This window comes from Myotis daubentonii, chromosome 3 (genome assembly GCF_963259705.1).
Source record: "Myotis daubentonii chromosome 3, mMyoDau2.1, whole genome shotgun sequence".
In the NCBI taxonomy this organism is placed as follows: Eukaryota; Metazoa; Chordata; class Mammalia; order Chiroptera; family Vespertilionidae; genus Myotis; species Myotis daubentonii.
The window spans coordinates 173,280,828-173,304,757 of NC_081842.1; the positions used below are offsets into that span (position 1 = coordinate 173,280,828).

General features: G+C 43.3%; 1 protein-coding gene and 1 pseudogene across 3 annotated transcripts in view; one reads left to right on the top strand and one right to left on the bottom strand.

Moving 5' to 3' along the window:
* Positions 1-729: 729 nt before the first annotated feature.
* Positions 730-1,443, bottom strand: LOC132229751 (NADH-cytochrome b5 reductase 3-like; annotated as a pseudogene).
* A 12,376-nt stretch (positions 1,444-13,819) lies between these two features.
* JAK1 (Janus kinase 1) overlaps positions 13,820-23,930 on the top strand; it is a 133,801-nt gene continuing 123,690 nt past the window's right edge. For 2 of the 3 annotated variants that reach the window (XM_059689288.1, XM_059689287.1), the window contains exon 1: positions 13,821-14,068. The gene's annotated coding sequence lies outside the window, so the exon portion shown is untranslated. Of the gene's footprint in view, positions 14,069-23,930 lie in introns of all 3 variants that reach the window. The other variant, XR_009451961.1, reaches the window with a different exon arrangement.

Genomic DNA, 23,930 nt, shown 5'->3' on the forward strand with positions numbered 1-23,930 from the left:
GCCATCTCAGGAGGCACTGGGCCAGCACCCTCTTCCTGTTTCAGCCACAGCTAGAGCCAAGCTCTAGGCTGGCTTGGGCCTGCTGGGGCCTGGCATGGGAGGCAGCCTCTCACCTCCAGCAGCCCTCCCCCACACCCCCGGGGACGTTTTGGTGTTAATGGTCTCATGTAGTGTCAGGTGCGGCTGAGGCCTAGCCCTGGCTCGAGGCAGATAGTGAGGGGAGGCAGGCAAAGGTCCCAGGACTGTGGCTGAAGAGGCTCCTGGCCCCTCCAGCTCTGGCCTGCCTGCACATTTATGTTTATTTCTAGACTGTGCTTTATTGCAGTGAGGGGTGAGTGGAGCAGGGTGCTGGCAGCCTCAGCCCTTTTGTATTTGTGTGTTGTGGGGGACAGGGGCAGCGGGAGGGATGAAGAGTCATGAGGACAGAGACAGGGCCAAGTGAGAGCCAAACAGGAACTTACCCTGAAGGTGGCCCGCCAGAAACAAAACTGTTCCCAAGGAGACCCCTTAGGTCAGACCAGCTGGGTGACCACTCAGGGCCCAGGCAGGCCAGGCTGAAGAATGGTGGCAAGGGAGGACTGGGTGGGGAAAGGGCGTGGTGAGTATTTGGGGTGTGCCTGCTTGCCAGTGCCCAAGCATCAGGAGGCAAAGTAACCCTTCCTGGAGTGGTCCGTGAGGTCCAGGTTGGGCAGACAGGCATCCTGGCTCAGGGCAGGTGTTCCCGGATCATCAGCTGTTCACAAAGCCCTGGCTGTAGTCCTGAGCGTCAGGAGCTCTTTCCACCATGTACCAGAGCCTGAAGCAAGCAGAATGTTTGTTCCTCAGTTCCGCCAGCTCTGGCGGCAGCAGGATGCCATTCCCAGTCTGATTGGCAAAGAGCATTTGGCACACAGTGTGGCTGTTCAGGTCCTTACACGATGGCCCAAATTAACTGCCGCATCTGAGTGATGCCTGTTCCTCCTGCAATTGTGCCGACAGACTTCCCCGTTTTGATGTTGAGGTTGGATTTCTTGTCTGGACAGATGATAAAGTTTCCTTTACTTTCATAGACTAGCAGCCCATTTGGGCCTTAGAATTCAATGACGTCTCCTCGTTTGTGTTTTCTAGATACTGGTAAATTTTTTTTTCCCCCCAGTGCAAAACTTGGGATGGGTGTCTTTGAAGTGATCCTGATGACCAGGTCTACTAAGCCCTTGTTGTCATGGCTGGAGACTGGACTGGGTGGATTTGAGCTGAAAGGTAGATATGTTAACCCTCAGGGAGGCCCAGAATGTGATGGGGCCATAGCAGGGTTAAGTAGAACCACTGGGTGTTATGGCTAATGATCTCCTTGTTGATGGGCCAGAGTGGGTTCTTGATGTCTGGGCTTTCAAAGGTGATGGCTGAGGTCCAGTGTTGGATAGCTGGGCAGGCTATAAAGGAGCCAGACTGGGAGGTCTCCATTTAGCTCAGAGTGCTGAGCTGGGGGGCCCTGCGGTGATGGCCAAGACAGGTGGGCCACCGCCTTGCACTTTCTTAATGTTGTCCTTTGATGCACAAATACTTTATTTATTTATTTTTAAATATGTTTTATTGATTTTCTACAGAGAAGAAGGGAGAGGGACAGAGAGCCAGAAACATCAATGAGAGAAACATCAATCAGCCGCCTCCTGCACGCCCCCCACTGGGGATGTGCTCGAAACCCAGGTACATGCCCTTGACCGGAATCGAACCTGGGACCCTTGAGCCCGCAGGCCGATGCTCTATCCACTGAGCCAAACCGGTTCTGGCACAAATACTTTATTTTGATAAAATCTCATTTATCTATTTTTTTCTCTCTTTTGTTGCTCATGCTTTTGGTGTCATATCTAAGACTCCATTGACAAATTCAAGGTCACCAAGATTTACCTCTATATTTCCCAAGAGTTTTATGATTAAATTTTGAGTTAATTTTTGTGTAGAATGTCGGGTAGGAGTCTAACTTCATTCTTTTGCGTGTGGAAATCCAGTTGTGCCAGCACACCTGTTGATGAGACTAATCTTTAACCATTGAATGAACTTGGCACCCTGGTGGAAAATCAGTTCACCATAGATATATGGGTTTATTTCTGGACTGTCAAGTCATTTTATGGTGCATATGTTTACCCTTGTGCTGGTATCACACTATTTTGATTACTGTTGCTTTTTTAAAAAATATATTTTTATTGATTTCAAAGAGGAAGGGAGAGGGAGAGATAGAAACATCAATGATGTGAGAGAATCATTGATTGGCTGCCTCCTGCACGCCCCCTACCAGGGATCAGGCCCACAACCCAGGCATGTGCCCTCGATTGGAATTGAACCCAGGAGCCTTTAGTCCACAGGCTGACGCTCTATCCACTGAGCCAAACTAGCTAGGGCTACAGTTGCTTTGTAGTATGTTTTGAAATCAGGAGATATGGGGCCTCCAGTTTGTTCTTCTTTTTAAACATTGTTTTGGCTATTCTGCGCCCCTTGGAATCTCTTATGAATTTGAGGGTAGATTTTTTTTCCATTTGTGAAAAAAATGCTGTTGGAATTTTGACCGAGTATGTTAAATCTGTAAATCACTTTGCCATCTTAACAAATTAAGGTTTTTAATCCATGAACACGGATGTCTTTCTATTACTTTCTCTCAACAATGTTCTAGAGATTTCAACTCCTTAGTTAAATTTATTTGTAGCTATTTTATTGGGGGGGGGCATATTTTTATGTTAGTGGAATTGCTTTCTTTATTTCCTTTTGAATTATTCATTGCTGGTGTATAGAAACACAACTGATATTTGTGTGTTAGTCTTGTTAATTTCTACCGGTAAATTTGCTGAATTTGCTTATTAGCTCTAGTAGCTTTCTTCCTTGGCAATTTCTATATATAGGATCATGACATTTGCAAATAGAGATAGTTTTTACTTCTTCCTTTCCAATCTTTTTGCCCTTTATTTATTTTTCTTGTCCATTTGCTCTAGCTAGACATTCCAGAATGGTGTTGAAAAGCAGTGGTGAAAGCAGAAAGAAGCATTCTTGTCTTGGTCCTGCTCTTAGGGGGCAAGCTTTCAGTCTTTTACTACTGAATATGATGTTAGTTGTGGTTTTTCATAAATGCCCTTTATCATGTTGGAAAAGTTCCCTTTTATTCCTAGTTTTCTGAGTGTTTTTATCATGAAAAGGTGTTGGATGTTATCAAATGCCTTTTCTGTGATCACTGAGATCATTTTTTTAAACCTTTGTTCTATTACTGAGGTTTATTACATTGATTGATTTCCTTACGTTGAACCACTCTTGAATTCTTGATATAAGTCCCATCTGAGCCTGATGTATAATTCTTTTGATATGCTGTTAGGTTGATTTGCTAGTATTTTGTTGAGGATTTTTGCATCTCAGGAATATTGGCTATAATTTTCTTTTCTTTAGTGGCTTTATCTGCCATTGGTATCAGTGTAATGCTGGCCTTATAGAATGAGTTAGAAAGTTTTCCCTCCATCATGATTCAGTGCATCAACTTTGGAGACAGACGATATGAGTTTTAATTGTGCCTTGGCCACCAAGAAGTTTGTAATAAGTTACTTCATTATTAACCTCTCTAAACTTCATTTTCCCATCTGTAAAACAGGAGATTTGGAAGGATTAATTGGAATCATTCATTGTAAAGCCAATGGTGTGCTGGTAAATATTTCACAATAAGCTCTCAGGAGATGTGAGGGTGGAAAATCCTGATTTGCAGGGTTTGCCAATTTCCATGGTGTAAATACTCCTGCTATAGGTGATTTTAAGATGCTAACGTGAAGTCATCTAACATGGAGTTGATTAATAATCATAATCTGCTTTCATGAGCCAATGGGAGCTAACTCCAGCACATCACTTTTTAAAAAAATGTATGAAGTAAATAATATATAATCAATGAATAAATATTATCATTTTCAGTTGCCTTTAACAAAAAGAATAAAATAAAATGAAAGTGGGATGATTCCTGAAAAGTCAAGATATATAGTTCTTCTCTATGGTCTATACTACTTCATAATCTAGGTTCTTTGAAATATTATCCTTAAATGTCCTATCCTCTGCAGGAATCATATTTTATATCCCATTTTTATCTTTGGAATTCGCATCATTGTTTACAGTGAACATAATCACAGGGAGAATGGTCCTTACCCACAAGTCTGTCTGCCCTGCTGACAAATGACCACACCTGGAAGGACTTGTTGCTCCTAATTGCTTAATGTGTTAACCTTGAAGGCTGCTGGAAACCGAGAGACGTCACTCTGCCTTGGCTTCCTGGTTGCTAATGTGTTCTGCCTAATATTGGCCCTGCCAGCCATTACCAGCCCGTCATGTTTTGCCTGGAAGGCATACATAAATTGCCTAATCACCCTCATCAGGCAATAATTCTTCAAATGTCATGTCCTCTACACTTCTGCTCAGACCCAGACTTAGGAAAATTTATGAAGCAAACAAAGATGGTCTTACCCTGTCCCCTGGGTACCCAATTCTAATGCCATTACCAAGTCACTATGTTTCCCCATGTTCCTTATTCATCCATCCAAGACTTACAGAGGGCCTGTGACTGCAAATACAAAGATGTTATAGAGTCTCTTCTGCCCATAAACTTACAACCTGGGCTGGTGTAGAGTGGAGGTAGATTAGATATGCAAACAAAGAATGAAAATAGAGTGTGATAAGAGAGAGTACAAAAGTACATGAAAAGTACTCTGGGAAACTAAAGGAGGCCTTCTACTTGCTTGGGGGAGTTGAGGAGGTTTTTTCAGAGTGTGTGCAGGTAACCACAGGGAAAGCAGAGGCTTGGGCCACGGTGTGTTAGACCCCGCATGCCTGACTGTGGCATTGGAATTGATTTCCCAGCAACAAAGGAGCCGTTCTTTTCTTTCCTCTTTTATTGTTCTGCATCGTAGAACTTTAAGGCCCTGGACCCTTCTAATCCTATATAATAAAAGCCTAATATGCAAATTGTCCCCTCAACCTAGAGTTGGACGAGGCGGGGGCAGGAGGGGGGGGAAGGGAGGCCCCAGCTGGCAGCTGGCAGCCAGTAGGGAACCTACCTATGCATGTATTTCATGCACTGGGCCTCTAGTAATAACATAATAACCAACTGTATTAGGGCTAACAATGTGCCAGATACTGTACTAAGTGCTTCGAATTCATTAATTTTCCCCCCTCATTATTTAACTTAATCTTTACAACAATCTTAGAAGACAAAATATTATCATCTCCATTTTACAGATGAAAAAAACTGAGATTTAAAACTCAAAGTCACACAAGTAGGAATATGCAGAGCTGCTAAAATATGCAGCTCTGATTCCCTGCCCAGCCTGTGCTCTTAGAAACACTAGTCAGCGGGACTTAGTGTAGTTGAGGGACCGGGAAGAATGGTTCCATCTCCCCAAACCAGTCTCCAAACTTCTCCACATTTTATAGTGCGCATGCCTCCTACCCCGGGCTGATAGCAACACTGAAGGCACCTTGTTTAGGAGGCTGTGGCAGTTACTATAGAGAAGGGCTTCAAAGGATGTGGACTGTGGTGTCAATTTACCTCCAAGGGCTGTGGTTACTGCTGATGGCGAGTTAATGATTAAGCTGCTCTTGTGTGAGTCGGCTAATGCCCCTCCCAAATAACGTAATGTGTTAACCCACTTTAAAAACACCTGCCCAGCTAAGCTGAATGTCAGACCTAAGTGTCCACTCCCACTGTACACTCTAAAAGGAAGCAGCAAGTCCACTTAACACTGCTTTTCAGGTATATATATATTTAACTTAGTGTTGACAGCAACTCTGTAAAATTGTGTGTGTACAAATAAGTAGCCTGAAGCTCAGAAAAGTGCAACCAAATGTTCAAGTTCAGAGTCAATTCTTTTTCTACTACTCCAGGACTCTAACTTTTGGGGTCCTCTTGTTTAATTTGTATCCTAGTGAATAATTTCCCTTCTTTTTTAAAAAATATATTTTATTGATTTTTTACAGAGAGGAAGGGAGAGGGATAGAGAGTTAGAAACATCGATCAGCTGCCTCTTGCACACTCCCTACTGGGGATGTGCCCGCAACCAAGGTGCATGCCCTTGACCGGAATCAAACCTGGAACCCTTCAGCCCGCAGGCCGACGCTCTATCCACTGAGCCAAACCAGTTAGGGCTGCCTTTCTTTTTAATAATGAGCATATAAATGTCTCTATGAAAGCATTGTTATTTTAGAGAAGTGGTGTAGTGAAAAGAATGGGATCTTTGAAGATAGGTGTTCCTGGGTAAAAATTCTAGTTCCTGCTCTGTGGTGGTGTGACCTTTGGCAAATCATCTAGTCTCACCTCCAAAGATGATTGTGAGAATTGAGCAGATGGCTGGTCCCCAGGGGAACTTCAGTACCTGTTAGTCCTTTCCAGCTTCTCCTTGGTGCACCATGAGTGGGCACCTCCAGCTACCTCAAGCATTTGATTAGTTAAGTAAATACTCAAAACGTGCTTAGAGATATTTGGATTCATTTTAATTAAAACAAACTCCTGCCATGTGGCATTTTGGGGGGAAATTGTGAAGCTGGGCAAGTGATATAGCTCTCGTTATGTTAGGACTCAATAGGTTGGTCAGTAAGGCCGATTAGCCATGAGAGTTCTGGGAGGAACCAGAAAAGCTGCTACTCTGGAGCTGTGCAAAATCTGGTCAGGGAGACAAAACATACAGGCAGATGGAAAGAGAAACAGCCATAGAAGGCCGTAGAGGACAAGTTTCCAAGTAGTTGATTAGGCAATAAATGTCGTGTGAATCTGGAAGACAGAGAGAGACCACTTATGACCCATTTCCCGCTCTCTTTCTTTCTTCAGGATCCCCCTAGCACTTTGAGTTTCTCTTAGAGTCACCAGTGCACTTATCTCTTTGTAACAAAGTGGAGAAAATATCACTATCTCTTAATAGCTGGTGCTACAATTCCTCTTGGGGATAGAAGTGTAGAAGCTTGAGGGAAAGTTGAGACTCAAAGACTTGGATGTTAGAGGAGGGGCAACTTGCTGTGCCTACGAAAGGGAGAATTTGGCATTCTTGGGGGGGGGGGGATAATTTTGGATGAAGTGTGTGAGGAAGAAATGAGAGAGAGCAGAGGGAAAAGGGAGAGAGCAGCTAGCAACAAAACAGAGCTGTGATCCCTCCCTACACTTACCTGCATCTCCAGTGATTGCTACCAAACCCACCCAGGCAGCGTTGTGAGTGTCTTTGATGGGAACACAAGGAAGGGGCAGAGTTTCATTTCAACAACTGTGCAGAACAGAGTACTCATGAGGAGGTGGAAGTGTCTCTCTACCTAGCTCTTGAGAGAACTGTATACTTCCATAAGCCAGGTAAAGGGTTGGGAGTTCAAGGCAGCTCTGCGAGGCAAAGGGGTCTCAGCTGACTTATGAGTTATCTCCAATTCCTTTCTCTTTCCTCCATTACTGCACAACTTACCCAGTATAGTGCCTGACGTACACTAGGCACTTCGTAAATATCAGTCGTGCTGAATCAAATGTAAATATTACGCGTGGTTTCTGCTGTCATTGAATGAACACAACACAAATGTATTTCATCCATAAAACAAAACTAATTCTAACAATTCTAGAAAGGATATAAACACTAACTAAACGTAGGCTTCACACTTGGTTTTTCAGGATCCTTCAAGGGCCAGCTCACATCTCATCCTCCAGGAACCTACCTGGGTTTTCAGTGATGTTTCCTTTCTCTGAAATCTTATCGCATTTCCTGCCTGCATCAGCCATTTAACGGTCATTTATTTTTCAGATGGATGCCTTGCCTTTTCCACTATATATTGCCATCCCTGAGTGGCCACGCCTGCTAAGGGCCTGACATAGTACCCTGAACACACGGCAGTTCATTTGATTGTCACTGATCATTTGTGGACTGCACCATATACTCAGAATTTGAGAACTTGAGTACTAAATAAATATTTGTTGAATTGTTGGGTGCCATTGACCCTGAGGATATATGATTTCTGCATATTACTCTCATACCAGAGTAACAGAAAATTAGAACTTGGGAAGAAATCAAATCTTACTCATGTTAAGCTATAATTTATTTTCCTCTTGCGTTTGGGAAGGTAATTTACAATTTCCGCTTCAAAACCAAATATGATTTCTTGGCTAATAACTTTTATATGAGTTTAAATAAAGATGCACAGAATTTTGATGCTGATAGACACCATGAAGTTATGTGATCTCACCCAGGAGAAGAGTGAGCTCAGAGAGATCAAACAGACTGCCTTAGGTTTCTTCAATCTGTTGCAGAGCTCACCTGGCACTCAGGTCTCCTGCTTTCTGGGCCGGGGGTCTCTCCAGGGCACTGAGCTTGTTTGTCAGAATACATTTTTTTCATAAAGTGTTTTCATTATTAATGTAGTATAAGTCTCTGGGGTAGAATAAGCTATTATTGCTAGTGAGTCAGTCCTAAGCAGTCTGATATTCCTGTAAAACTGAGCAGATCTTAAAGCATCCTTGGGCTCACTGCCTTCTGATGGGGGCCAGCATCTCATTTGTTTTATATATATCCCCATAAGGAGGCTTCCTGAATGGAAATTCATTGTAACTTAGCTTTATTGATTCTGTTATGGTGCTGTTAATTCCAGGAACCACAAAAACCTTCAATTAGATTAAAGCCATAATTGATAAGATTAGTGACACTTATTCTGCTCTGTATATTGTGGGGTTTTTTAATAATAAACTAATTTTTATCTCTTTAGAAATTACTACATTGACATATTATAACATAATTAATCAGATATTTTAATGTTTTTTGGCAAAAACATTTGAGGGTCTTCTAATAACTAATGATATTAACTATCATTATTAATCCTCTTGATGGCCCTTTGAAGTGGGCATTATTAGTAGTCTCACAGATGAAGAAATTAAAGCTTATAGAAATTTGGTATCTTGCCAAAATCCCATTACAGGGGAACCACGATTAAATGAGATAATACATATGTACTTAGAGCAGTCCTGGGCAGCTAGTATGTTAAATAAATACAACTGAAAGGGTCAATATGAAGTGAAAATAAGTGTAAGAAAAGATAAAGCTGCTGTGAGGATAGTACATAAAGCATCTATACTAATAAAAGGATAATATGCAAATTGATCAGGATGCCCTCACAGTAACAACCAAACAGGAGGCCGCATGGGGCAACAAGGCTGGCAGGAGGGTTAGTGAGGGACGACCAAATGATGACCGAACGACTGAACAGCAGCTGTGTGGGGTGACCAGGCTGGCAGGGGGGGCAGTAAGGGACAACCAAACGACTGAACAGCAGGCTTCATGGGGCAACCAGGCCGGCAGGGGGGTTATTGAGGGACAACCAAACGACTGAACAGCAGGCTGTGTGGGGCGACCAGACCGGCAGGGGGAGCAGGAGCAGTTGGGGGTGACCAGGCCAACAGGGGGGGCAGTAAGGAGTGACCAGGCTGGCCAGTGGGGCAGTTAGGAGAGACCAGGCTGGCAGAGGGGGGCAGTAAGAGGCAACCAGGCCAGTGGGGGGCAGTTGGGGGTGACCAGGCCAGCAGGGGGGGGCAGTTGGGGGCAATTAGGCTGGCGGGGGGGCAGTGAGGGGTGACTAGGCTGGCGGGGGGGGTATAGTTGGGGGCAACCAGGCCAGCAGAAGGGGACAGTTGAGGGTGGACAGACAGGAAGGCAGGTGAGCAATTAGGTGCCAGCAGTCTAGGATTGTGAGAGGGATGTCTGGGATCGGGCCTAAATCGGCAGTCGGACATCCCCCAAGGGGTTCCGGATTGTAGAGGGTGCAGGTTGGGCTAAAGGGACCCCGCCCCCCGCCACCCCTGCATGAATTTCATGCACTGGGCCTCTAGTATGTTATAAATTCCTATATGTAATACATGTATGACTAAAATTTGATTGAGCTTACTAACAATCAAAGGGAAAATACAATCAGTTACACAAGCAATAAGTAACCTTGCCCAAGAGAAGTGTAACTATTTCTGGAGTTCAAATGTAAGGGTATTTAAAAAAATTATTATTATTATTGATTTTCGAGTAAGAGGAAGGGGAGAGAGAGAGAGAGAGAGAGAGAGAGAGAGAGAGAGAGAGAGATTGATTGCCTTCCATATGCCTCTGGACTGGGATTGAACCAGCAATCTATAGCTCTATAATTCTATGCTATTAATCTCCTTATCCTCCAATCCATTTTCCACATTATCCCTAGATTAGTGAATTTTGTTCCCCAGGAGACATTTGGCAATGTCTGAAGACATTTTTGGTTATTGTAACTGGTCCAGGAGTGGGGGTGGAGTTTGGAGGGTAGGTGGAGGAGGAATGAGGGGATTGCTACAGGAATCTAGTAGTTTGAGGACAGAAATGCTATGCTGCTAAACATCTTGCAATGCACAGGACAGCCTTCCATAATAAAGAATTTTCCTGCCCCAAATATCAATAGTGCTGAGGTTGAGACACCTTGCCCTAGATCAGGGGTGGGCAACCTTTTTGTGAGTGCGTGCCAAAACCAGCAAAATCTCTGACTCAAAATTCTTCTGTGTGCTAACCCTAATTTTTTGAGAACATGTTACGACTACTTGATATCTCTTAAGGTGTATGTATGTGAAGAACCTTGAAGAAATAATAAAATTCATTCGAGCAACAAAAACACAGTATATGATGATGAAAAATACATTTATTTTTTAATGTATACATGTACACTGACAGTCCGACAGAAAACTTTATGACTCTGTTTGATATTATCAGTGGGACTTTTGCTGCTGCATCACGGATGACAGAGATTTTACATCAGGTTTATATTTTGTGACCTTCAGAGATATGCACAAGCTAGTACTTTCATCCGTCAGGCTACTCCTATTACGAGACTTAACAAAATTCATCACTAAGAACCAAGATTCACAAGCGTATGTGGATGAAACCAAAACACTGGTTGGATCTAGGAAGGCAGGGAGAGTTAAGGCAGAGGCATAGAAATTGCTCTTCCCCTCTGTCGTCAATCCATGTCTATGGTCTTTAAGATAACTTGTTATGTAAAATTATTTATTTATCTAAGATGCACCTACACTGAATTTATCTGAAAAATAAAAAAGTCGATATTATGAAAAAAATTGTAAATGGAAGATTATAAGAGAGGGTTTCGCGTGCCAGCAAAAGTTACTGGTATGCCATGTTTGGCACGTGTGCCAGGGGTTGCCCACTCCTGCCCTAGATTGATTCTTCTAAAATAAAAACCTGCTTAAATACCTCAAAAACACACTATTTCTTCTAGGCAAAAGTTTTTGTATAAGGTTCATCTTTTCTTATTCCCCAGCCACATAGCATATACACTTATTGTCTGAATATGTCACATACTCCCTGGCTCCTGTGACTTGTCTGATGCTTGTAGCTTCTTCTTTTCTTCTTGATTTCCTCAGGCTGGGTTGGGTGATTCTCCTGTGTGGTCACTTTTAGAAGAGCATGAATCATACAGGATTGTTGGTTGTCTGTCTCTCCCACTCTACGGTGAGCATTGAGGTCAGGAACTGGGTCTATTTTTTCTCAGAATCCTGAGTACCTAGTGCCACGCTTGGTACAGGGTAATGGATAAACTCAACCATGGCCCTCTCTCTTTATTCCCTTTCATGAGTCCTGCAGAGCAGTCAGATTCATTATTTTTAAATATATTTTTATTAATTTCAGAGAGGAAGGGAGAAAGGGAGAGATAGAAATATCAATGATGAGAATCATTGATCGGCTGCCTCCTACACGCCCCCTACTCGGGATCGAACCTGCAATCCAGGCATGTGCCCTTGACCAGAATCAAACCTGGGACCCCTCAGTCTGCAAGCCAATGCTCTATCCACTGAGCCAAACCAGCCAGGGCATTCAGATTTCTTCTTGAGCACAGTGGGGTTATTGTTGCCTTCTGACTTTGCATTTTTTAACTCTCTACCTTACCTGAAATGTGATCCATATTTTTGTCTCTATTCATGTCACTCCCACCTGTTTACAGCCCAGTTCAATTAAAAAAAAAAATCACAATGATTTACCAAGCTTACCACATGTGCCAGGCCTGCATTACCCTAGTTCAGTGGTTCTCAACCTTGGCTGCACATTAGAATCACCTGGGAATCTTTTTAAAATCCTGGTTTCTGGGCCTCATCCTCTGGAAATTCTGTTTCTTTGTTATGGGGTGGGGCCACAACATTAGTAACCAAGAAACAGAATTTCCGGAGGATGAGGCCCAGAAATCAGGATTTTAAAAAGATTTCCAGGTGATTCTAATGTGCAGCCAAGGTTGAGAACCACTGCCCTAGTTCATCGTCAGCATTATCCCTGTAAGGAAGGTATTGCTCCAATTTAGCAGGTGAAGAAAATGATGCAAACAGCCCTGAGTGGCAGGTGAGGCAAGACATGCACACTAAACACATATTGTAGGCATCTGGGCCATGACCCTCCCTGCTTGATTTTCCTGTCGTCTCTGTGAGCATATCTATCTTCTTCCAGAAGGCAGTTGGAGATCCTTTAGTCTGCCCCACAACTTTTATGTGTAAACTGCAAATTATTCAGGGTAACACAGTTGATTAATGGTGGGAGCCAGACCTAAAATCCAGGACTCTAGATTTGAATGCTCTTTTCATTCACCAGTATCACACCCAGCACTTCCTGCTCAGTGTGAGATAAATTGCAATAATCCCCCAAGTCCAGGGTTAGTGGAGTCAGGGCAGGTGGAGCAGCCCCAGACCACAGTGACCTGAGCTGCAGAAGTCTGGCCATGCATGGTTGAGGAGGGTTTTTAATCCAAGGATTTGCAAGGGGAAGGGACTGCACTGTTTTAAGCTCGGGAGTGAGGAAGAGATTTGAATTTTTATTTTAGTTTTTTTTACATTTTTATTGATTTGAGAGAGAGAGAGATTTGTTGTTTCATTTATTGATGCATTCATTGGTTGACTTCTGACTGGAGGTTGAACCCGGAGCCATGGCCTATCTGGACAATGCACTAACCAACTGAGCTACCTGGCCAAGGCTAGATTTGATTTTTTAAAAGCTCACTGTGGACAATTAGAGATTGAGGTGATTGCAGAGTGGCAATTTAAGAGGCTTGTGGTTCTTCAGGTGAGAGATCGTGGCAACTCCGACCATGTTGCTGAAATACTTGGAGAAACGAGTGGACTGGAGTGATATTTAGGAAGTAAAACTGTCAGGATTTGGCTGGACACTGCCTATGGAGAATGCCTCTAAGCAAGCCATGGTGTGACCTTAAGATACTTAAACCTTAATTTGTTTCTTCATGAATAAAGTGAGGATAATCCCGACTTTGAGGAATTATTAGTAAAAAAAAAAAAAAGTGCTGGACACATTAAATATCAACAAACGTTAGTTCTTATGACTATTACAAATACGTTTTTCTTAAAATTAAAAGAACTCTTTAAATAAGGAATAGGCTGGATCTGAAGTAACCTATCAGCGTTGGAAGATTGATCTCTCAAATTCCCGTTAGTCAAGTGCCACACACGCGCACCTCTTACTGGGTCGGGACAGGGGCCGGGCTCTGATAAATGCACCGCAGCGCACCAAGCTGCGGAGGGCACGCCACACCGGGCCGGGGCAACCGGAGGCGCAAACCCGACCATCTCTCTTTCCGCGCCGGCTGATCGCTCGCCGCCTAAGAGCCGCTGTGAAACCCGCCGAGCTAGAGGCGGGGGCGTGAGCGGAGCCGGATGCGGGCGTGGCTGGGAGGCCGGAGCGCTCGGGCGGGCGCGTCGGCGGCACCGCTGCCTCCGCGGTCCCCGCCCCCCTTTCCGGGGCAGCCACTCGGAACGTCACGAGGGGGCGGAGCGGCCGCGGGAAGGGAGGCGAGGCAGCCGCGAGGCGGGGCGGGGAGGGAGGCGGTCGCGTCGCCCAGCGCAGGCCGCGGCGGCCGCCGAGTACCCAGCAGCCGCAGAGAGCGCGGGCCTGCGCCCCGACCCCGGTCACCCCCTAGGCGCCCCTTCGTCCGCCCCGGGCGCGCGCACGCCGGGGCCCCGCGGGGCTGGCCGCTGAGCCAGGAGGCCGCCGAGCGGAGCCGCGCGGCGACCCGGAGCCCCCCGGCCCGGGCGCACACGGAAGTGGTGAGTGTCGCCGAGGGGAGTCGGGGACGCCCGCGGCCGCTGCCGACGGAGCGGGAGGCGCGGGACCCGGCGCTGGCGGGAGGCGCGGCCGCGGCGGTCGGTCCGTGCGCGCGAGTCCCCCGTGCCGCCCGTGAGCGCGGCGCCGGACCGAGGGCCCGGGCTGGCGGAGGTGTGCGGGCGGGGGATTTCCAGGCGAGCGGCGCGGAGGAGCGGAGCGTGCTGGCGGCGGGGAGGGCGCGGGCAGGGGCCCGAGGCCGCGAGGGGAGAGGGGAAGGCTGAGCGCCCCCTCCCCGGGAGCGCACCGCAAGTGTTCCTCCCGGAGCCCGGGGCGCTGACATCCTGTTTATACCCCCGGAGCTGCGGGCGCGGGCCGGCGGCCTGACGTCCCTCGTCGCCCGGGGAGAATGTGGCCGCCAGCTGTCGGGGAGACTTGCCGGGGGGCGAGAGGAGGTTTCTTCCTGCCTCGGGGTGGAGGCTGAGGGTCGGAGCGGTTTTCCTCCGTGGCCATGTCAGCCAGGGAAAGTTTCTGGGGTCGGGGGCCGTATTCGCGGCGGCTGGTGGGTGTCTGTGGACGCAGGAAACGCCCCCTCCTCTTAGGTTCTGTTGGGAACCAGGCCCTGGGCAGCCCCCGAGAAGGGCGAACGAAAGACTCACCCCGAGGTGGAGGGACGGAGACAGGGACGGACAGACACACGCACACAAACACCCCTAGGGAATTGCACATCCCACTGTAAAAGGACTTATTCACTGAAACTGGGGCTCACTCCTCAGACCCCATCCGCGCGCGCGGGGGTCAAGAATTGGAGAGACGTCGCATGAATAGTCAACTCCCCTCACAAGTCGCTCTTCAAGGTTCCAGGGATGTGGGCTCCTGGCGCGAGTGTTTACCAAGGATGGGGGTGGGAGGGGGAGGGGGCGACGACTAGATAAAAGGTCTGATGATCGCCCGGTGTTTGTGCACATTTTTTTTTAATTGGATGCGTATTCTCTGTGAATTCCTATGTGGCTCTGGGAAGAGGACCTTGTCCTTCCTGCCGCTCCTTTTAATACGCGTCCATGAGCTGCCTTCTGCCCCTGGTTGGATATATGTTGTTAGGATTCTCCTTTTCTGTTTAGAATCCGAGTTTTTCTTAGATGCAGGCGTTTACTAGTGCAGCTGTATACAATTGTTATTACTTCTTTGGAGTGAGGAAAGCATTAACATCCTTGGAGAGTTAAGCATACTGAGTATAATACAGAAACAATTAGATGTGATCATGGAGTATGATTGTTGGTTGTTTTTTAAGAGAAGGATTCGGGTATGGCCATATACACAGTGGGGGGGAAATTTTTTTTAAGCGAGCGTTTAACATTGATTAAATCTTTATTCTTTGTTTTCAAGCCCCCATTTTGAGTTGTTTCTTGCTTTTGCTTTTGGTGACTCTGATGTTTTCCAAGACCTGAGAGTTGTTTTCACTGAAGGATCGATGTGTTCTTTTGTACTTTGTGGTGAAGGTTAATGGAGACCAGACACTTTGGGTACAATATGCTTTGTAATATGGAGAAAATGTCTCCTATATATAGATCCAGATCACATTTAAAGGTGTAAGTACATCATACTTGAGTATTTGTGGGCATTATGAATATGATAATCACAACCTCTTCTTAATTCTATATGTTATATTAACTAGGCAATTTCATTGTATATCTTAGTTTCAATAAATAGCTGCAAAATGTATTTTTTAATACTATAGTGTGACACTCTGCGGTAAGTAAAAGTCAGTTTAAATAATTTCCCCAGTGCACAATATACTAATTATTACTATTGGGAAATGATGATAGAGGGTGACTACATTATACATATATAGATAAAATAATTCAAACATTTTCCAAAATATAACTACATTTCAATTTACAGTCGTAATTTGGGTAGTCTTAATATCATTTTGGCCAATGCTATGCAGGCATTTGTAATTATTTCTGATCATTTGGCATCTACCCTTTACAGATTTAAGTTATTAGGGGGAATTAGATTGCAAAATCTTTTCAGTTCAGGCATGTGAAAATGCTGGTGAAAATAATGAATTTTGAGGGTGGAGTTGGCTTTTGCATGAATAGAGGCTCAGATTAAATAGCATGAAGAAACTTAAACTGCGTGTCTATAATAGGATTGTGAGGTTGGCCAGTTTAGATTCTGGGTTCACAAGCACTAGGGTCAGACAATAAGTTCTAGTAATATTCTAAAGTTATCATTCTATTTCTTCTGAATTGCTTTAAGTAACACATATTTGGATAGAAACCCAGCTGAAGCAAGTATTGAGAACATATGTAGGTTTATATGCACTCAGTTTTATACAGGGAACAATAGGTATAATTGCATTAAGGTTTATTAGCAAAGAACAAGATCTGTTTCCTAGCTCCTCTGATAAGGATTTTCCCCCCTAAACACATACATTCATTTTGTATATCTTTATTATGTATATCCTTATTATGTTATAATGAGATGATATGCTTTTAGATTCATCCTCTAAGATGTGAATATTTGTACAAGGAGATTTTCTTACTCATTTCCACATTTTGAAAAGTGGTTTTAAGTGGATGGGGAATTGGTTAATTATGTGAATCTTGCTGAGCAAGCAGCATCTGGTGCCCTGTGGTTTATTGTGGCTCAGTGTATATGGGGCCTTGTCATAGAGATGCCAGAAGAAGCATCACAGATTCTTTTAGACCAGTGTTTCTCAACAGGGTATGATTTTTGGGTCCAATGAGATATTTGTAGTTTCTGGAGACATTTTTCTTTTTGTTATAACTTGATGGTGGTGGGGAAAGGGCAAGGCAGTATTATTTCTACACAGTGGGTAGAGGAGAGGATGCTGCAGCTAAACATGAGTGGGGCCGCCCCCTACAACATGATAGTAGTGCTGGGCTTGGGAAATCCTGTTTTGGAATGCCAGGTAGGGAACACGATCCCGGCTACAGTCATGGGAAAGTGTTTCACTGCAGACTCCTGTAAAATGGAACTAAACGTCTTCACCGTGGCCATCTCACAAATGTGTTGGCAAAAATCAGATAAATAATGCGTGGAAACTGTGAGTGCAAACACAAATTGTAACTATTATGAAGACACGATATTTTTAAATGAGTTGTTACATATACTGGTGGTTGAGGAGGAAAGGGGTTAAGGCAATATGTTGAGAAGATTGGATGGTTTGGTATTGAGTTTTTTTGCTGTTCTTTTTTTTGGATAAAGGATTTTTAAATGTAGTTTTCTTATAGAACATACACTTTTTAGCTCTATAATTTCTTTAAACATAAAGATTATTTTCTCATAACAAGAGGGAAAACTCGCTGTAGAAGAATTAGAAACTTTAGGAGAGTTAGAGGAGAAAATTCATTGTGGTCAGCTCCCTTCCCCATTAAGCACAATCAAGCTCTTACCAATTTATTTTTTCTTTTAAGAGTCATTAAAATTGGAAAGAAAGTTGATGATGGGAAAAGGGAGAGCAGTTGGTGACCAAGGAAGGTGTTTGTTTCTATGTTGTTCATTTTATCTTTCTTAATGATTACCATGTGCAGGTAAATTCAGTTAAAGGAGACGTTAGAGAAATTGGCTCATTGCTTTCATACTTTGCAGGCTACCCTCCAAGCCCTGTTCTCATTAGGCATGTTGTTTCCTCTCTGCTTCTTGTTCTCCCCTGCACTGGGCTAGGTGTGCCACTATTGCTTCCTGTCTTGAAAACCCTATGGTAGCGTGGGGTTTTAAATAGCTGCCATGTTGAAATAATCAGGTTTCAGGGGCAGGAAGCTACTTCCTATGAGTATTCTTCCTTCTGAAGTGCACTTTTTTAAGCAACAAGAGAGCATACAACATTAAGTTCATTTCCGTGATATATTTACTTCTAAGGTTTTATGATCTGTGATTCTTAACAACTGGCAGTGGCCACATATCTTTTCCCTGGTGCTCTGTGAATAAATTGCTCAGTCTAGAGGCAAGATCTGCTTTAAAAGCAAATGAAAATTTCTGTTGACGGATGAGAGAGAGAGAGAGAGAGAGAGAGAGAGAGAGAGAGAGCGAGCAAGCGAGAAAGAGAGAAACATCTATTTGTTCCACTTATTTATACATTTCATTGGTTGGTTCTTGTATGTGCCCTGACCAGGGACTGACCCCACAATATTGCTGTATTGGGATGATGCTTTAACCAACTGAGCCTCCCAGCCAGGGCACAAAATGAAAATTTTTTTAAGTCTACTCTGGCCAGAAGACAGAGCTGGTCTCTGTTGGAATATGTTTATCTTTAGTAACTGGATTTACTTAACATAATATTCACATAGCACTTTGTTCATACATTCATTCAGTAAATACATATTGAGCTCCTGCTGTGAGTCTCAGGGAGTGAATAAACAGAAAAAACAAAGGCAAAAATCCTTGCCTTTACAGAGTTTACAGTCTAGTGGAAGACCCTTGGGCCTGTTCATTGTGTTTCTCAGTTGCAGATTTTACACATTCAACTAAGAAAATCCTAGTTAGTGGTTGTAGAAAACCTTCAACGTTTTCTAGAAACCTTCATGGCATTCCTTAAGTCTGAGGACTAAGAAGTAGTCCTCCTCCCTCCTTTTTTTTTTTTTTTTTACAGACTAATTAACTCATTCTTTGTATATACTAACATCTCTGGGTACCTACTAAGTTCCTGGCACTGAAGAGAGTTAACCCTGCTTGGAGCAAATGGTGGGTGGAATAAGAAGCTGCTGCCAGGATTGCAATTGAACATGCTCAAAGAATAGGTTTTCTTTAGAATGAAAATCAGTGAGGAATCTGGTCCACAAAAGGTATTTTAACTCTTCAGGGAAACTTATTTAAGAGTGATCTGGGAGAGGAGGCTGACTGGAGGAACCTAAAAACGAGTGGTGGCTTGCAAAGAAGGCAGTAATAACTTGAGCCCAGCTGGGGGAGACTAAATCAGGTCAACTTATTATACCTGTGGAGAGATCAGAGATTGATTCATTGTATTTATCCTTGTTTTTCATAATCTGTGTTTTTGGAGGCTCTGGAGCCAAACTGCTTGGTTTGATCCCAGCTGTGAGAATGTGGGCAAGTTACTTTTATTTCCTTACTCATCAAATGAAGATGAAGATGGTATCTACCTCTAAGATTGAGGACTGAATACACCTAGAGATTTTGGAATGGTGCTAGGCACAAAGTTAACTTGGGGTGTGCGTGTGTGTGTGTGTGTTTGTATTGGTGAACATGCCGTGTGTCAAAAAAATAAAGAGCTCAAATTATATTATTAAGAATGCTTTTTAAGATTGTAGGAAAGTGCAACTCCTAAATGCAAACAGAGTGATTGACAAATTCTCTATTAGGTAGGCTTCAGTTAGAAATGGATAAATCACAAAAGTTTAGGCACTTAAATAAGGCAGTTTCTCAAGTCTAGAAGAGTATATTATATAGACAGCACCTAAAGCAGCGGTTCTCAACCTGTGGGTCGCGACCCCTTTGGCGGTCGAACGACCCTTTCCCAGGGGTCTCCTAAGACCATCCTGCATATCAGGTATTTACATTACGATTCTTAACAGTAGCAACATTACAGTTATGAAATAGCAACGAAAATAATTTTATGGTTGGGTCACAACATGAGGAACTATATTTAAAGGGCCAGAAGGTTGAGAACCACTGACCTAAAGTGATAGATAATTAGGTTTTACTCTGTTTTTAAGGACAGATGAGAAACAAAGGTGTCTTTAACTTTAAATGCCATCCAAAGTATATAATTTGGTAGGAATGTACTAGAGTTTCTTGGAAAGTTAATATAAAGATACTGTGTTGCTATCACTGATTCTTAGCAAGGTTGGACTGTTGGCAGGGGAGTACATGCATACCTGTTTGTAAAATGGTGTCTTCAGAGTCACATGAAAATAAAAAAAAATCTTATAAATCAGATAATGTGCCAGGGACTCGTAATACATATTCAGTCTCCCCTGAATGCTGTTTTATTAGTTTCTATTTCTATGTATGTATTGTGCTTTCCTAAAGCATGGTTTACCTAGAATATAAAATTGTACAAAAAATCGGCTTTTCCTAATCATATGTCTTTAGTTATTTCTCTGTGATGTTTATGTTGCACTTATTCATATTTTCTCAAGAACAATAGTTGCCACCTGATTGGAAAAGAGCTCTCAATGATATTCTTATTTCCTCTGCTTTGATAGCAAAGGAGTTAACTGTCTTTTTCTTGTCTTCCCATTTGAGAAGGAAAAACACAGTAAAACTCCCTAATTTGTATTTGGGGGAAACAGAAGGTGGAGAAGTTCAGTTCAAATGGTAAGCAGGTTGACCTGTAGGTATTTTTAAAAAAACAACAACCCTACAATAAACCCTCAGTTTTGTGGACCTCGATTTAATGAACTTCAGATTTAACAGACAAAATTTCTGGTCCGTATGTCATATGTGAAAAGGAACACCCTTTTAATTTTAAAATGCTTTTAACCAAGATTTCTTTATAATTAAATTAACAGGTTATTTTTTGTTATTAATGCACTATTATTTTGGACATGCAGATCATATGTTGGAAAAAACACTAATAAATATTACATATGTACAACTATAGTCTATGACATATGTATTTAAATCCAAGAGCCACCGCTCCTAAACAGTGTTCAGCGAATGATGAGCCCCTGATCACATTGCATCTCCAGTGGTAATTGGTTCTGTTGTTTCCTGGTGTGACTTCCTGCAGCGGTTTGAATGGTGCCAGCTGATGTTCCATGTGTGATGCCCCAGCCGTGTATTTCTTTCCTGGGGGTGACTGGTGAATGAACGTATTTATTAGGCCTACTCAGTATAAATTTAAAATTACAGTAATACGCCGAAACCGGTTTGGCTCAGTGGATAGAGCGTCGGCCTGCGGACTGAAAGGTCCGAGGTTCGATTTCGGTCAAGGGCATGTACCTGGGTTGCGCACATCCCCAGTGGGGGGTGTGCAGGAGGCAGCTGATCCATGTTTCCCTCTCCTCGATGTTTCTCTCTCTCTCTCTCTCTCTCTCTCTCTCTCTCTCTCTCTCCCCCCCCCTTTCTCTCTGTAAGAAATCAATAAAATATATTAAAAAAAAGAATTTCTTTAAAAAAAAATAAAATTACAGTAATACATATGGAAAAACTTTTCTGTGAAATTAAACCTTTCACACAAATGTATCTACATAAGTAAAAACAGGTGAACTAATTTGTCAAATGTTTAACATACGCATTTGGAAAACCTACTTTGTTGTATAACAGACTTTCAGCTTTAACGGACACCCCCTCGATTGAATTAGTCCATTTCACCAAGGTTTTACTGGATTTTCAGGTACATTGGGTAAATCAGATAAGTTTGAAAGTATGAAGTAGAAATAGATAAGAACAATTTGTAATTAATGCTGCTCTGTTTTTTTATGGTGGTTTAAAGGGCTTAAGGGCATTAGAACTAACAACAGTTTATTCAGTTAAGCACAATTATTCTGCAGGCTTATTTGCACAGTTAATTTGCCCAGACTGTAGCAAGGCTGTAATTGACAGCAATTTTTTCAATTAGTAGAACTTAAAATAATCTTTTATGTTATGGTAATAAGAGAAAAGACAAAAGAAAAGGAAATCTCAGGAGAAAACAGTCTGCCAAATGTATATTTTCCCACTGAAAAATCTTGTTATTAAACACACAGAGGTGCAGACAGCTGTTTACACTGAGTTTTTTTGCCAAGTACCCCTGCAAACCTATTTTAGGGCTAATTTACAAAACTGGCTTAAAAAAGTAAGATGCATAATGCTTAAATTTAAAGTCTGACTAATTTTGTTTAGTTAAAGCCATTTTATAAAACTTTAGGCTAATCACTGTATATCAGCTATCTAATTGGGAAAATCATTTGACCGACATAATGGTGATATCTCCAAAGAACCCCATCTTTTTAGTCTTTGAGAATGACCATTCGTGAAGAGGGGTTAGAAGTAGGAGGGGAAGGTCAGAGGAAACTGGACTCGCCTGAACATAAATTGTATGCTCACTTGATGTAGATTGAGGATACAGTAGGCCTCTTGTGATGCACAAACTGGTGGAGATAAAAGTGCTCTCAGGCCTTTTGTTTAACAGTTATTTACAGATCACTATTACATGAGCACAGGAGCGGCCTGCTTCCTGCCCTCAGGAAGCTTCTTTGCTAGTGGAAAACACAATAATTCAACAATTATACTACACCTGTTTGTTACAATTATACTAAGTACCAGGACAGATGTTTTAGTTTGCTATAAAGCAGAGGTGGGGGGGGCAGTAAAAAGTGGGGCTCTTTGTGGTACACTTTTTTACATTTAAATTTGACAAGTGAAAGAATTAGGATAAGAATGAGGAAGTTTTCTAGCCAAGAAGAAACAGCATGTGCAAAGGACCTGAGGCAGAAATCTTAAGGGTGAGAATTGGCCAGGCCAAGAGGGTGAAGAAGTTTACCAGCCAGAGGAAACAGCATATAGCCAAGGACCTAAGGTGGATAACACTCTGCCACTGGATCAGAGAGCACAAAGGTGCAGGCTGCTGAGGTAGGGAGGAACTTGATCAAGCAGAGTCCTATGGACTATATTACTTGGGCTTTATCATAATATAGCAGGGGAAATTGAGGCTTTAAAACAAGGCATGGCATGATGGGACTTGAGTCATTGTATGAAAGAAAAAAGGGATCCCACTCCCATCACTACTCCCCTGGGAGCACCTTGCCCCTCTCTCCCCACTCTCCTGCCAAATGCCTTGAAAGCCTTCACTGCCTTCCACTTAACCCATTTTTTAATCTTTTAAACCTGACACCACCTCCACACTTTTGAGATTGCTTCGAGTGACCTTCTTGCTATCACATTTTGACACCTTTTTTTTGCACTTATTATCCAAAATATTTGATACTGCTAAATACCTCCTTCCTGGAAGATGTCCTGCAACCCTACTGCTGTCTGGCTTCAGAGACACAATACTTGTCTCCTTCCTCTCTGTGTCTTTGCTGTTCTCTTTGGTGTGTCTTCTCTTCCTTTCATCTCTCTCCTTCCCCCAGTGAAGACTTTTCTAAAGGTTCTGCGCATGGCAGATCTCATTTGTTCCTAAACTGTGCAGGTCATGACCTGCTTTCACTTGAGCTCCAGTTGTCGCTTCTATTCATATTCCTTCTTCTTTACTCCCTACCTCCCGCAAATACTGGTCAAGGAGCATCAGGCACTATTCAAGGCAGTGGGGACTCCGTGGGGAATAAGAGGCAAGGCCTCTGTCCTTAAGGGGCCACCTTAAGGACAGAGGTTAAACGTGGATAAATGGGATAATTTCAGATAGTTATAGGTGCAATAAAGAAAATGGTAAGGTAATGGGTAGAGAATAATTTGGTGGGTAGGAGAATGCTCACTCTGAGGAAGTGACATCTGAGCTCAGATCTGAGTGATGATTAGGAGCCAAACCATGTCATCATCTGGAGGAAGGGTCCAGGCAGAGGAAACAGTAGGGGCCTTGGCCCCATTTGGGGTGGAGGTGAGCTTTCCATAGCAGGCTGGACTGCCTCACCTGAATGCCTTGTGGATACTGCCCATTTAACTGCTCCAAAATTGATAACTCTCTTTCTCACCCAGCTATACCAAAGGGGGATTTCTTTGTTCCTCTTAACATCTCTGACCACCACCCTCAAAGCCTTAGATCAGTGGTCAGAAAAGTTTCTCTGTTCGGGGAAAAACGGTAAATATTTTTAGCTTTGAAGGTCATGCCTTCTCTGCTACCTTTATGCAATTCTGCTGTTGTGGAACGAAAGCAAACATAGACAACATGTAAACCAATGAGTGTGGCTGTGTTCCAGTAAAACTTTAGGCATGGACACTGAAGTTTAATTTCCAGTTGTC